This window comes from Rhinoderma darwinii, chromosome 5, assembly GCF_050947455.1.
Source record: "Rhinoderma darwinii isolate aRhiDar2 chromosome 5, aRhiDar2.hap1, whole genome shotgun sequence".
Classification (NCBI taxonomy): domain Eukaryota; kingdom Metazoa; phylum Chordata; class Amphibia; order Anura; family Rhinodermatidae; genus Rhinoderma; species Rhinoderma darwinii.
The window spans coordinates 287077070-287093041 of NC_134691.1; the positions used below are offsets into that span (position 1 = coordinate 287077070).

General features: G+C 41.4%; 1 protein-coding gene across 3 annotated transcripts in view; it reads right to left on the minus strand.

Moving 5' to 3' along the window:
* Nucleotides 1-15972, minus strand: part of CHN2 (chimerin 2) — a 274266-nt gene that overhangs the window by 182705 nt on the left and 75589 nt on the right. The gene's annotated exons all lie outside the window — the stretch shown is intronic.

A 15972-nucleotide genomic window follows, 5' to 3' on the forward strand; every position in this document is an offset into this window, starting at 1 on the left:
TAGGAATTGGATCCAAAGCCAGAGGCGCTACTAGACAGCCAATCATAGACAGCCAATCAGGGCATGCACTGTATTACAGCAGGTGTTTAACCTGTAAAATGCCCATGCTGATTGGTTGGATCTTCCAGCCAATCACACGTGCCCGATATCCAGACATTTTGTGGCAGTGTGTTGAATGTAGTTTCAAGTTACAATGGCCCAGGAAAGACCATTGTATGTTGAAAATATTGTAACCTGAAGCCATTGTAACTTGAGGGACCAATGTATTAGCAATGGTCTAAAGCCTCATACACACAGCCGTATAAAAATTCCTATGTTTGCCTCTGATCTTATACAGAAGCTCATGGAGTTATTTCTCAGAAACTATTGTCCCATGTCCATTACATGCTGTATCACAATGGGATTCTCCCCTAGAAGCATTGATTCTAAAGAAGAATGTAGTGCCTCATTGAGGTACTATATGGCAGTATACGAAGTGCCTATGGCTCCGTGATACGGACCTGTGGCAACTTACATTCAAACCTCAGCTTTGCCTTTCACAATACTTTATTGCCATGATCGTGTGATCCTTACCTTACCTGAACTACTGTAGGCCAGCCGAAAGAAAATATATCATATTATTGTTTATTCATTTTAATGTGAAGAATGGGATCTAAAAGCATACATACAATTTCTATTTGTTACATCAGTTATTGTCAAGATGTTCAATTGCTGTAAATGCTACAAGTGCCTAAGAGAGATGATAGTAAAGGATATGCACATTTTACATCTGGTGGTATCAAATAGGTTGATGATGCAAAGAGATGCTATTGCACACATTTCTATTACAGAATGTGTTTCAATTCCTGCCATTTTCAAGATCTCTGCTTGCCATCATTGAAAGGAATGTTCTTGTTTTCATCCAGAGCTTGAAAACCTGTACTTTTCTAATCATTTTTTCACAGCTGGAGGATTACCTAGACCCGGACTTCTCAATCTTGTTCTACTGGTCCACACCAGCCAGAACATGGTGAGGTCTGGGCCTCATCATTATGTTTCTAAACCAGAGATTTCTGCAACCATTGAAAGGGCTGTACAGCATATAATACAAGCTGTCAAAGCTGCCTCATCAGCTGCGCCCCCCCCCCCAACAAATAGGGGGTGGGGCGCCTACCAGTTTGGATAGCTCGGCCTTGGTTGCCATACATTGCATACTGCGGTCTCTTGATGTAAACACTGGGGCAGGTTTACTAAGATGTCTAAGATTCAGACAACATAAACTTTGACCATACGGTCTGAAGATTGTCCAATTTATCACGGTTGGTGCAGCTTGATAGACGTGCTAGACAATTTTCTCTTCCGAATACTACCTTTTGGTTACCTTAGTTTTCGTTTGACGCACTTTGTTGCATTTTTAGCCACACCCCTTTTTCAAGACACTTTTTAAAAATGTTTAGCAAGGTGCAAACATATGTTCATAAAGGGAACCTGTCACCAGCATTTCACCTATTAAACCAGCAATACCTGGTGGAGGTGGGTGAAAAAGAATTTTTATATAACCTATAATTATCTTCTAAGTCAGCTCTGTACCTTTAGGCCTCATTTACACGAGCGTGTGCGTTTTGCGCGCGCAAAAAACGCTGCGTTTTGCGCGCGCAAAAGGCACTTGGCAGCTCCGTGTGTCATCCGTGTATGATGCGCGGCTGCGTGATTTTCGCGCAGCCGCCATCATAGAGATGAGGCTAGTCGACGCCCGTCACTGTCCAAGGTGCTGAAAGAGCTAACTGATCGGCAGTAACTCTTTCAGCACCCTCGACAGTGAATGCCGAACACAATATACACCAACCTGTGAATAAAAAAAGACTTTCATACTTACCAAGAACTTCCTGCTTCCCCCAGTCCGGGCTCCCGGCCGTTGCCTTGGTGACGCGTCCCACTCTTGTCATCCGGCCCCACCTCCCAGGATGACGCCGCAGTCCATGAGACCGCTGCAGCCTGTGATTGGCTGCAGCCTGTGCTTGGCCTGTGATTGGCTGCAGCTGTCACTTGGACTTAACTGTCATCCCGGGAGGTCGGACCGGAGTTATCGGTAAGTCAGAACTTTTTTTTTTTTTTACAGGTTCATGGATTTTCGGAGCGGAAGTCACTGTCCAGGGTGCTGAACCAGTTTAACGCTTTCAGCACCGTGGACAGTGACTGTCTCCTGACGTCGCGTACCCGAACATTTTTTACCGGTTTCGGTCAAAACGAGTTTGGCCGAACCCGGTGAAGTTCGGTGCGCTCATCTCGAATTTGACACTCCGTTTGGATGTTTGTAACCAGAAAAGCACGTGGTGCTTTTCTGTTTACATTCAGGAGTTTGACAGCTCTTGCGTGATTTTCGCGCATGCAACGCAGGACCGTCAGTGTGGCATGCGTTGTTTTCACGCACCCATTGAAGTCAATGGGTGCGTGTTGCGTGAAAAACGCAAGAATATAGAACATGTCGTGAGTTTTACGCAACGCACTCACGCAGCGCAAAATTCACGCATCGTCTAAACAGCCCCATAGACTATTATAGGTGCGTACGACACGCGTGAAAAGCACGCGCGTCGCACGCGCGTATAATACGCTCGTGTAAATGAGGCCTTAGTATTACATTTTTGCTGTACTTCATGCTTAAGAGCAGAAAAGAGTCAAATCTTTGTTTGAAAAGAGTCATATCTCCATTTCATTGCTCAAGCCTTTCCGAGTTAACTTTTGATTGACAGCCCCTCGCCTCCCCACAGCACACACAAAATCCCTCGCTTGCGCATCGATGTCCTGTTCTGCTGCATGCCCACAATGAGACACCATAGCGGCACATGTGCACTAACTAGATTTGAGGCCTGGACGAAGCAGGGAATAGGATAGGGCCATACATGACGGGCCCATGCACGCTATCTCAGACGAAATTTCGGAATTCAGGGCGGGACAGTTTTTGACGGTAGGCGGGCATAAGAGGAAGAACGAACAAGACTGCCGGATTATTACCATAAAAGGTGCAAAATGCTTACAGACAGGAGGAGGAGTTTAGGAGAGGAGATCATGGCAATGAACTTTTGACAGCAGCGTTCAATAGGTGAAATGCTGGTGGCAGGTTCCCTTTAAATTAGTCTAACTAGAAATACGCCACATTGTGCCAAAATGCACCAAAATTTGCAGCATTCACTGACAGAAACCATTTTCTAAAATGGTTAAGAATTGAATGACAAAGAATATTAGGAGTATTATTAACATCGACAGTAAAACCCCCTCTAAATTGTATCCTTTACTTTCCATCTGGATAATTTATTATCTGTAAATAAATCCCAGGCATGTTTCCAGCACACATATCTTAGAAATAAGTCCTAACAATAGATATTTACAGCTCACATCATTTTATCTTCTTCAATCTCTAAATCCAATTACACCCTGCCTGTCTTGTCACTTTTTCAGTAAAGGGGAAAAGCTGCTTTGAAATACTGATTACATGCGATTTTCTTCACCTGCCAAGTCGATATTTTTCTGCATCAGCCAGAGCATAATGTTGTGCAGAAACAGAATGTTAAATCAATTATAGACAAACCACAAGTGAGAGAAGATTGGCCTTGAAGTTCTGTGTTCTCATCACTCAAGATAAAGTTCTAGGGTTGTAATAAGTCATAACCTGTTGCTCTGGAGCTCTCCTGAAACTTTCAAAACATGGTGGGACATGTAGTTCCATAACATAGGGGTGCTGAAGGGGCTTTACATTTTAGATACATAGTTGATGTCTTGCAGCTACTATATATAACTTTGAATAACCACTTTGCGTGCCTCTCAACCGTCCCGGATCCAGCGGGACAGTCCTGGATGCTGTCCAGGGTGCTGTCCCAGTCGGCCGGCGGCATGTCCCGATATTAACTGCATCCATGTCCTCAGGACTCAGATACAATTAAATCTGATGGTTGATCAGGGAGCCGTGAGATACCTGCTCCATCATTCACTATGTAATGCCAGCCGTGAGCAGCTTGGTGCAGACAGGCGCAATGCAGTGACATCATCGTGCCTGTCTGCATGAAGCCACACACAGCACAGACCGGAGGAGCTCCTCTACTCGTCGTGCAAACAGGGCTAGGTATTTATTTTATTATTTTTATTAGGCACTATGGAGACATTATACTGTGTGTGGGGCCCCTAAGGGGGCATTATAATGTGTGCAGCAGGGGCCCCTATGGGGGAATTATACTGTGTGTGTGGCACTATATTGTAGGGAGGCACTATGGTGGTATTATACTGTGTGCAGCAGGGGTCACTATGGGCGTATTATATTGTCCATGGGGCACTATATTGTGGGGAGGCACTATGGGGGTATTATACTGAGCGGGCTAAACTAGGTGTGTATGGGCAGCGATTGGGTGGGATTAAAGGCGTGGCTTAAAACTAAAATAATTTGCTGTGGCGCGCTTCGTGTACTACAACAGCTGTCCCTCTTTGCAATACTTTATAGTTGGAAGGTATGCCTTTGACAAATTATATGTTTTTTACATTTAAAGGGATGTCTGCCTTGGAAGATCACTTTCTGTTAGTTCCTTAAGAGTGAGATATATGTAGAAGAAAGGAAAAACAAAGGTTGCCATGGTGCTGCTGGAATGAAGAACGTACTTTTTTTAAGAGGCAATGCGTTTTGGCACAATACCAGTGTCTTTATCCTACATTAAGTTATGAAAATGCCGGTATTTCGTTGCCTTTTAAATGCAGTACTTGATAAGTCATAAATTGTCTTCAATCCGATCTTCATTCTGGCAGCGCTATGGCAACCTTTGTTTCTTTTCCATCTTTACATATGCCCAATGCAGTAGGTTCCATTGTAGGTCGAGCAGCTGCCGATGAAACTACATGATTTTATTAGGCTGTGTTCACATCAGCGTTGCCCTTCCGTTGAGAGGTTCCATCTGAGGTTTCCGTCGGGTTAACCTCTCAACGGAAAGGCAAATTGAAACCTCAGCTTCCGTTTCCCTCACCCCTGATCTTAATGGTGACGGAAACGTTTCTAAAGGTTTCCGTTTGTCACCGTTGTGACAGGGTTCCGTTGCTTTGACGGAATCAATAGCGCGGTCGACTGGGACCCGACAGAAACCTCAGACGGAACCCCTCAGCGGAAGGGCAACGCTAATGTGAACAGGCCCTTAGTATTGAGCTTATGCTAGCACAACAGTGATAGGTGAGCACTTTGTATGCTAATTTTTCTCTGTGCATTTCACCTAGACGTAATTATGGTGCATTTACATAAGTTTTTATTTTTTTGTAATGATTTTCATAATAACGGCAAAACCGGTGTGTTTTTTCATGGAAGTGTCGGCTCAAAAAACTGTCACAAAAACTGCATGTGTAATTCCAGTATTCTAGAGAGAAAAAGATGGTGACCACTGATTTTCTATCCCTCATCGACAAAATTGTGTCAATACAGAGAGGAACCTGTATTCATGCCTTATCCCTGGAGAACTATTGTTTTTTTAGTTAGGGAAAAAACAACTCCATATATCTCAGCTCCTGGACTCCTGGTGTGTGTAACAGGGGAGAGGAAATATTAAGGTTAACTAAAGACACATTTGAATTTTCAAGTATTGTGAGGACTTAGGATTCAATAATACCACACCTGCCATAGATTTGTGCAAATAATCAAAGGAAGGTCCACCAAAGCCTAAGAATAGCAATTTCACTGGCTGTAAACACTTGCCGTGACTAGAATATGAGAGATAGAGCTTAGATCTTGGGATCACATTAAAGGGGTTGTCCACTACTGGACAACTGATGACCTATCCACCAGATAGGTCATCAGTACATGATCTGTCGGAGTCCGACACCCGGACCCCGCACCTTTAAGCCGCTCTGGCTGCCTCCGAGCACCGGACGTACATGTCGGAAGCAGTTGACTCCAGCCACTGAATAGCGGCTGAGCTGCAGTACTGGGAGTAATAGGAGCAGAGCTGCAGTTCGGCAGCACGGCCGCTATACTATGTGCTGAGCCAACTGTTTCCGGCTCCATACATCGCATAATGGACCATAACATCTGGTGCCCGGAGGCAGCCGGAGTGGCTTAACGATGCAGGGTCTGGGTGTTGAACGCGCACCGATGGTATACTGATGACCTGTCTGGTGGATAGGTCATCATTTGTTCAGTAGTGGACAACCCCTTTAAAGCCCAGAATCTAAGCTTTCAACTTCTTTCAGCAAAGGGGAATCTGCAAGTGACACAGCCTATCACTATATTGCTCTCCCTTTACAGCCTCAAAATATTAAATACAATATCACCCCTCTTACCAATGAGAGAGGGGGTGTCTATTCCTACTAAAAGGGTGAGAAAATTCTCATCTTATCACCCCCAGCGCCTAATCGGACCATTTGTAGACTCCAAGACATGGATTTTTGCAGGCATCTGGGTTGCGGAGATTTTTGGTCTTTTTAGTTCTAGTGATTATATGAATATACTGTATATGAATGTAGACATATGCATAAGTGGCGTGTATGAACAGTATACAGAAAGGGAGGAAACCTCCAGCTCACCGGTTCTGCGTCTCTGGATATCTCGCTCGGATCCCCGCGACGGCCCGCGGTATGTGATGCAAAATGAAAGGAGAGAAGATCCAGCGCTGATTGGAGTTTAAAAAGGAAGGATTGTTCCCACTTTTATTAGCAAAATCGTTAAAAATTGAAGTAGAGACGCAGTCTCAAGGCAAGGAGTAGTGAGGGTAAATACCCAAGCCTACGCGTTTCGAACACAATCGGTGTTCTTAATCATGGCAAAAGAACACGAATAAGATCATGATTAAGAACACCGATTGTGTTCGAAACGCGTAGGCTTGGGTATTTACCCTCACTACTCCTTTCCTTGAGACTGCGTCTCTACTTCAATTTTTAACGATTTTGCTAATAAAAATGGGAACAATCCTTCCTTTTTAAACTCCAATCAACGCTGGATCATATCTCCTTTCTTTTGGCGTGTATGAACTCTGCATATCTTGAACTTTTTTATTTTTAGGTCAGACTTTTAGCCTCAAACATAAATTTGTATGAATGTGTTACAAAATGTTACGCTTTGATGCAAAATTGCCTGAAGAAGCCCAATAAAGTGTCAAGTGCTAGGTGCCATTTTCACAACAAGCCTGGTGTCCACTTCCAGAAAATATATGGCTATAATATGATTTTTGTTTTTATTTTAAAATTAAGGTTTTATTTCTTTATGTTAATTGTCCAGGTAGCAAAAGGATTACATTCTGTTGCTGACAATTTCATTGGCTATTAAAAGGAGTTTGCGTTACTTAAGGTGGCAATACACATTAGATAACTGTCGGAAAATCCCACTGATTTTGACGGGATCCATCAAAAATGTGATGTTTATAGGGGCAGCCCAAGTGTCCTCCAATGTTTGCTGTTGGGGAAACAAAGATCAGGCATGTTAGATTGTACCATGGCTTTTGGTTTATCTCCCTGGAAAATAAGTGCAGTAAGTGGTGTCTGGCATAGGCTTACCCACATCTTCTAATACTACAAAAACGCACACTGAACAGCTATATAAGGTGTACAACTTTCGTTCTTTTCAAAGGGTTGTCCCATTGGGACAACCTCTATCCATATGCCCTTTGGCTGACAGCGATCTCCCCTGACTGTCACATAAACATGTAAGCTCAGATAAGCCAGACACCTTTTGTGGCACTTATTACCAGAGGACAAAGGATCAGGTATTTTAAATCCAATGGGCTGCCCGCCTGCCCCCATACACAATGGCAATGGCAGGATCCCCCAAAATATGTAATGTGTATGGCCACATTTAGATCTCTCTTCTATTGTTTTCCCTTAACAACTCTGTCAGTTGCTTTGTAAATTAAACATTAAGAGCAGAAATCTATTAAATATAAGATAAATGTGAAAATGATGTAATTTAAAGCCATAACGCCACAAAAGTAGGCAAGAATATGAAATAACATACAAGAAAATAAGAAATGTTTTGTTAATGTAACATCCCAGAATCAATACAAAATAAAGTAGACTAGTGGAGTGTAAAGAACACACTATGACGGAAGTAGAGGTGTCAGTGATTGATTCAAAAGATGTCTGCTGTTGCCATAGTAACATGCTGTGAATTCTGTCAGGTTTAATCATGGCGCATTTCGGGCACTATGTACAACGGTCAAAACTTAATAGTACATGGCTCCTAGAAAACTGTGTTCAAAAAAAGCATTTTGTTCTAGAAAAACTACCAAACCTTTTCTGATTTCTTCTAAAAAGTTCTATAAGATAAAGTGATAGAGATACTAGAAAGAATACCTCCAGGCTTTCCATAATGCTCCATTTATGATGATCGGGATTGACAATTATACAATGGATTTGTATAAATCCACTATTTTTCAGTTTAGTTGGGTCGCATGATACCGTATTTTCAGCTGCCATTATTTTTAATCTTACCTAAGGCCTCATGCACACAACCGTGCTCGTAATTACGACTCGTAATTATGAGCACGGCCGAGCACGGCCGGCCACGGGCAGCCGGCCGCATTTGCGAGCTGTGCTCCCATTATAAAGTATAGCAGCACGGCCCGTAAAATAAAAAAATAGAACATGTTCTATTTTTTTAACGGCACGGGCACCTTCCCGTGGGAAAACGGGAAGGTACCCGTGGCTAACAGAAGTCTATGGGCCCGTTATTGCGGGTCGTAATTACGACCTGCAATAACGGGTGTTTTTACGGTCGTGTGCATGAGGCCTAAAGAAATCTCATCCACACTCAGCGGAAAAAGAATGCAGAGAAAACGTTTATAAATTGATCTGTGGTGCAGATTTTAGATCCACAGTATGTTCATTTCTGTTGCAGTTTTTTTTTTGTGGATATTCACCCCCTGAGATCCATGGGAAAGTACTATTCTGCAACAAATTTTACATAAGAAGTCCGGTGGAGAATGGCACAATTTTTTTTTTGTTGGATTCTGTATGAAAAAACTCTGTATGCCTCCATATGAATTTGGAGACATACTGAGGTACAGTAGAAGGTTCATGCACATATATGGCAGCCCTAATTTTGCTTTGTACACCACGGAGCCATAATACGGCCATGTGTATGAGCTCTTAGTCTAGAGAACAGGCTTACAGATCATAGTCTAGACTGGATACAAATGTATCCACTTCTCAGCTGAGGGTAGAACTAGGTATAGAACTAGGCTGCATCTCAATGTAAACAAAAATGTTCTCATTTATTGACAGCCAACAGCTATCTAGAAAATGGCGAGGAATTAAAACACGAAGTATACACTATTAGGCATCGTTCACATCTGCGTCGTAGGCTCCATCAGAGGCATGCCTCACAAATTCCCTTGTTTGTGCCAGACAAAATAGCGCAGCAATCTGACCAATGATCGGGCAAACGAGCATTCAAATGAACGCTCATTGTAAACAGAGTAATGATCAGACGATGAACGAGCAATCGCTTATTCATTGGCTGATCGTATCATTCATGCAGCACAAAATATTATTGTTGCCAACAGCAAATCCCCCTGTGTAAACAGGGAAATGTGCTGCCGACATGACAAATACAGTTCGGTCCAGAATTATTTGGACAGTGACACAATCTTCATGATTTGGGCTCAGCATGCCACCACATTGGAAGACTTTCAGGTTTAATTCAAGGGGTTCAACAAAAATATCCTGTGAAACGTTTAAGAATTGGAACCATTTTTCTACACAGCCTCCTCATTTCAGGGGACCAAAAGTAATTGGACAAATTAACATTACCATAAATAAAATGTTTTTTTTTAATACTTTGCAGAAAATCTTTTTCAGGCAATGACTGCCTGAAGTCTGGAACCCATGGACATCACCAAACACTGGCTTTCCTCCTTTGTGATGCTTTGCCAGGCCTTTACTGCAGCGGTCTTCAGTTGTTGCTTGTTTGTGGGTCTTTCGTCTTAAGCAAGTGAAATGCAGCTCGATCAGGTTGAGATCTGGTGATTGACTTGGCCATTGCAGAATATTCCACATCTTTGCCTTATAAACTCCTGGGTTGCTTTCGCAGTATGTTTTGGGTCATTGTCCATCTGTACTGAGAAGCGACGTCCAATCAATCTTGCTGCATTTCGTTGAATCTGAGCAGAAAGTATATCCCTGAACACTTCAGAATTCATCCGGCAGCTTCTGTCTTCAGTCACATCATCAATAAACGCTAGTCACCCAGTGCCTTGGGCAGCCATGCATGCCCTTGACACCACACTGCCCCCACCATGTTTTACAGAGGATGTGGTGTGCTTTGGATCATGAGCAGTTCCAAGCGTTCGCCATACTTTCTTCCTCCCATCATTCTGGTACAGGTTGATCTTAGTTTCATCTGTCCAAAGAATGCTGTTCCAGAACTGGGCTGGCTTCTTTACATGTTGTTTGGCAAAGTCTAATCTGGCCTTTCTATTTTTGAGGCTGATTATTACTAATTCCAGGAGAGTGTTTTTCACTTGGGTAAATGTTGTGAAGGGGTTTTTCTTCACCATGGAAAGTATTCTGTGATCATCCACCACTGTTGTCTTCTGTGGACGTCCAGGCCTTTTGGAGTTCACGAGAGCACCAGTGCGGTCTTTTTTTTCAAGAATGTTCCAAACTGTTGATTTGGCCACTCCTGACTTTTGTTCTCTCTCTCTGATGGATTACTTAATTTTTTTCAGCCTAACGATGGTCTGTTTCACTTGCATTGAGAGTTCCTTTGACCTCATGTTGTGGATTCACAGCAACAGCTTCCAAATGCAAATGCCACACTTGGAATCAACTCCAGACCTTTTACCTGCTTAATTGATGATGGATTAACAAGGGAATAGCCCATGCAGCCCATTAAATAGTTTTCAGATAATTGTGTAATTACCTTTAGTCCCTTGAAAAAGAGGCAGCTACATATTAAAGAGCTGTAACTCCTAAACCCTTCCTCAAATTAGAATGTGAATATCCTGAAATTAAAGCTGAGAGTTTGCACTTTAAGCCCATATTGATTATATAACTGTATATTCAATATGTTTTGGTGAACAGCTAAAATGCCAAAACTTGTGTCAGTGTACAAATAATTATGTACCTAAAAGTATATGGGGATGAACGATCGTACTAACAAGCGCTCATCCCCATAAGCTTGTGAGGTTCTTTTATGTAATTTGTTTGAGTAGGGGGTACTTGGTTTAGGAACGTTGAAACACACTGGAACAGCAGTTAAATAAAAAGAAAATCTCTACTATAATTAAAGATAAGAGAATTAGTAATTAAAAACAAAATCCTGGGGGTTCATGAGCTGATTCAATGTCTCCTCATCGCTAATAAATAAGAGCCTGGGGGTTAAAGTGAAGGTTATAAGCACAAACACAGCCAGAAATGAAGAGACGTAGCGTTCCGAACTGAAAAACTTCTTATAAAAACTGTATTCAACCTTCTTGGGAGGCGTTAGCTATGTTAATGGATAAACAAAGTAGCATAATTATCTGGATGTATTAATACGTCAGATAATGATCTATATTGATTTTCACATTCATGGCTATTGTTCTTTTCTTCCTAGTCAAGTCAAGTGTGTGGAATTGAAAAAAAGATTTCAAGCAGAGCTAATTCGGCTCAAGCCTCCTAGGACAAAGAGTAAGATACTACTGCGCACTAATGAAGGCAATTTCTTATACTCTGCCCCTGCTGGCCTGAAGTAGCACCAGCACCGTCTTAACACAACAGGAAAAGCCTCTTATATATTCAGGTCATGCGGCAAACAACTATTAGATCGTAACACTATAGATTATATAGTCTGATGGAATATGTCTGATGGAATGGAGCCATAGACTTAACATGTGGACCTAGTGAGTCGTGCAGAATAGAATTTGTAGCTTGACTAAGAGGGAAACATCTGCTGCCTCATTAGTGGATGATAGAACGAATTCGTAATACCTCCAAGTGTATTTATGGATATTACTGCAGATTGTCAGCCCAATTCTTAACAGAAGGAAACTAAATGCCTGTATTACCCTGATACATCAAATGAATTAAGGCCTTTTTTTATGGGCCAATGATCAGGTAAACGGGGGGGGGGGGCAGACGATGAACGAGCAAACGCTTATTTATCAGCTGATTATATCTTTTACGCGGCCTAAAAAATGGTCGCTAGTCGGAAGCAAATCTCCCTGCGTAAACTGGAAGATGTGCTGCCGACATGATGCAAATGCACGATGACCAATCGTGCCCATACGTAACGATCATTTCTCCGTTTGAAGGGGGCAAACGAGCGAACATCGAAAACCTGTATTGTCGATCGGTGCTTGTTGAGGTGGTTAAACACAGGTGAATATCTGCCCCTGTAAAATTATCTTTATGCAACTCTGAAGAAAACTCTGTTGATAGCCAGGGATTAGTTATATAACAGTGGAAACTTTTATCTTTGATCATAGAGATAATAGGTACAGGAAATACAGACTATTTAAAGCAGAGGTGGCGGAGCTCATGTAGGGTGTCTGATGCAGCCCACAGATACTCGCCAGTACAAAGCACATAAGGGAAATCTACTAAGGGAAATTATGGTGCACGCAATATTTGTGCAATATTTTGTGACTTTTTGCTATTTTCCTCCTCTCATGGCACTGTACAAAAAAAGTAGGAGGGGCGTAGCGGTAGGGACTGGGCCTCCCATGGTCCAACAAATTTACTATAATTTGCACCAGAAACTGGCGTAGATTTCACTTTGTGGCACATGGACAGCACAAGATGTCACAAATTTATGAAGAGACGTGCGCCTCTTCATAAATTTGTCACATCAGACTCCTGCAGGCATAGGAAACACCAGTCTTAGTAAATCTGCCCTATTGTCCTTTTGTAATATCCAGCAGGGGGTGTATTTATTTATACAGAGGACCAGAAGGTTCATGACATCACTTGGTACAGTCACCCAATTTCTCTGCCAGAGAGCAGGTCAGATGTTTGACATCAATATGTTTTTAAGCTGCAAAGAGCATTGTATATATGTAATATATATATATATATATATATATATATATATATATATATATATATATATATATATATATATATATATATATATATATATTATTACATCATAAGTTTGTATAATAAACTGCAATTGAAAGAAATAAAATCTATACTTGTCAAAAAGGACAAATTGTAATATATTGCAGTGTATTAGTCTTGAGGTTGGTAATTTTCCTTCTAGAAGTCTTATCTCCTACTAAGCTAGGAGTGCGGTAGTAAGTCAAGTTAGCGTTTTTCTATTTTATAGATTTAGAGTTTGGAAGACTACTAGACAAAAGCTTGCAAATAATCACTTGCATAGCTTTTGCAGTGATTTTTTATAAATGGTCTCCCCTGTGCAGATCCCCCAAGTAATACCAAAGTAGCTAAATATATCTCTCAGCCCTGGAAAATCAGGACAACCATTGCTACAACCAAAATCAACTAAGGCCTAAAATGTAGTGTTGGATAGAAAGCAACAAAACCTAAGATGGTACTTTCCTGCGACAATTTGGTGCAATGATTTAGTAGTACACCTAGTAGCCACAGCTATCTTGTACACTTTAAGGGGGTTGTACAGAATTAGAATTACTGCAAATCGATCCTATTTGCTTCAATTGAGCTGATCTGTAGTACCAGACACAACCTTTGTATGGGTGCGGCACTGTTTTTAGTAAAAAAAACAAAACAGCTATGATTATCTAATCTTTGACAACCCATTTAACATTAGGCCCCATGTTGTACAGATCTACATTATAGCGCCCTTACACAGCTAAGGGCCATACTGTACCTCTGTGTGCCTAGTGACCCATGGGCACTCTGTGTGCCGCTGTGCAGGGCCACCTTCAGGAATGTAGCAATATGGGGTGCAGAGGTAGCAGTCCCATCCGGGCCTTGGTATCTAAGATGGTCCGGAGGCCCCCTCTGCCATATAAGAAGATGCTGGTATTATAAATGACACACGTTAGGTGGGGGGCCCTGTTACAGACTTTACATTTGGGCCCAGGATGCTCACCTTATGTCCATTATGAGCTCCAATAGTCTCCCCAGGTCTGTAAATAACATGCACGCTCCTGTGATGAAGAATTTCTATCCACCAAGTGTATATTTGTTTATACTAAGTAATGTATGTAAATGTATTCATAGTACTCCGGAATAGCGAATTCTACCACGTCACACCAAACATTTCAAAACGAAGTGTTTAAAAATGCATCTGCTGATCTACAAAAATCTGAAAATACGTTATTTGTAGGTAAAGCTTCATGTGATTTCCTTTGTTCTTTCCTGTCAAACTTTCTCCTTCAAAAGAAGAAAAACATTATAAACAAATGCAGTCTCATCGGCTCTATTTTCACGCACACTGGGATGCGAAGCCTTTTAGCTCCAGCAAAAAATGATCCATATAATTGATGGACGATTACTAAGCAAATATTTACAGAAAATGTTACAACGTATAATAATAAACTGACATAACACCCTGTATAGTGCTATTTGTAATGTAAGTTATATAATATACCCTCATAAATAGAATGTGCATTTATTGTATTCCTTGCCTTTTATTACAGCCCTGTCTATATGAGAAGATGTTTAAGGTTTTTATTATATTGATTTCAGAATTTCGAAATGGGATTTTTTAACACAACCGCATCAGTATTGATGGGAATCAATGGAACCAAATGGACTTCCACAATTTTTTGTGGTTTACCAATTGTAGAAATAAAACTATAATGAATTAGGAACAATCTCTTGTGAGTTACTCGAAATAGATCAATGACGTGTGTGCTTACAGGGGACAAGACGGAGGGTGGGACTCAGACTAAAAGAAGGCAGGGCAGAACTGCTTTACAGTGAAGCTCCTCTTTGAGCAATGTTGTGTCCATTGAGGGGAGCATGAAAAATAAATCAAATGACTTACTTGGACATTATTTAGAATTTTTGGGGGAGACCGAGAAATAGATTCATTAGATATTAAAGCACTATTTTACTGGCCACTACAGTGTTGCCACTATACCCCCCGAAGACATGTGGTTGTTTTAAATAGCGCGGGATGTAATTGTAGATAGGCAGGCAGCACATATTCTGCAACCATTCACGATTTTGCTGGTTGCTACTGTAAACAGTCAGCAAGCTTGTCGTCAGACACACCCCTAACGAGCTCTGGTAATGCAGGGGAATAGTTTATTTTTAAGTTCCACATTTCTTGGTAAAGAAGAAATGCAGATGATGTATACAATTTATTGAACAGCCTATAAAAAACTGAATTTGACACAGACTTTTAAAGGCTGGTATGGGGCATGTACAAATAGTCCATCTGATTTGTACGTCTTTTATTCAATGATTATTTATCTTTTCATAGAATGGTGCACAGATCTTGGCCATCACTTTCAGTGGTATGTTTTTGGCTACTTTTATTGCATAGTTAAATAATTTGAAAAATAACTCATGTCCATCAAGTTCAGGCCTAGCTGTTTGACACAAAAGAAGGCGAAACCAGGATCTATTTCTCGTTATTCACTATACTTATTAGCAACCTTGGCGTAAAACGCTTTACATGCGTGGATGATTCTGGCACAGTCAGCTCTATATTGCAGCTGACACTTTGCTGCAATGGCCAGGATCAGAGATGACTTCGACACAGGCCCTTTAAACCCCTCAGAAACCACTGTCAATAGCGACCGTGGCATCTAAGTGGTTGCCTCTGCAAAGTGATTGCGGGTTGCTGATTGGTTTCCATGACAGCCAGGGGCCTAAAGAAGGCCCTCAGATCTGCCATGTGTGTATGCCTATCAGTTTTGTACAGTTTAGACAGTTGTGCACAGTGTACCATGTAAGCATTTAAACTAACTAGTCCACTTGTGGGACTAACAAAAAAAATTTTTTTTAAAGTTTATTAATATGTTCTAAAGAAGAAATCCAAATGAAAAAAAACCAGAAAGCTTTTTCCCCTTACAACATGCTTTACTATGGAATTATATTTTTTTTAAATTTCCCCAAAAA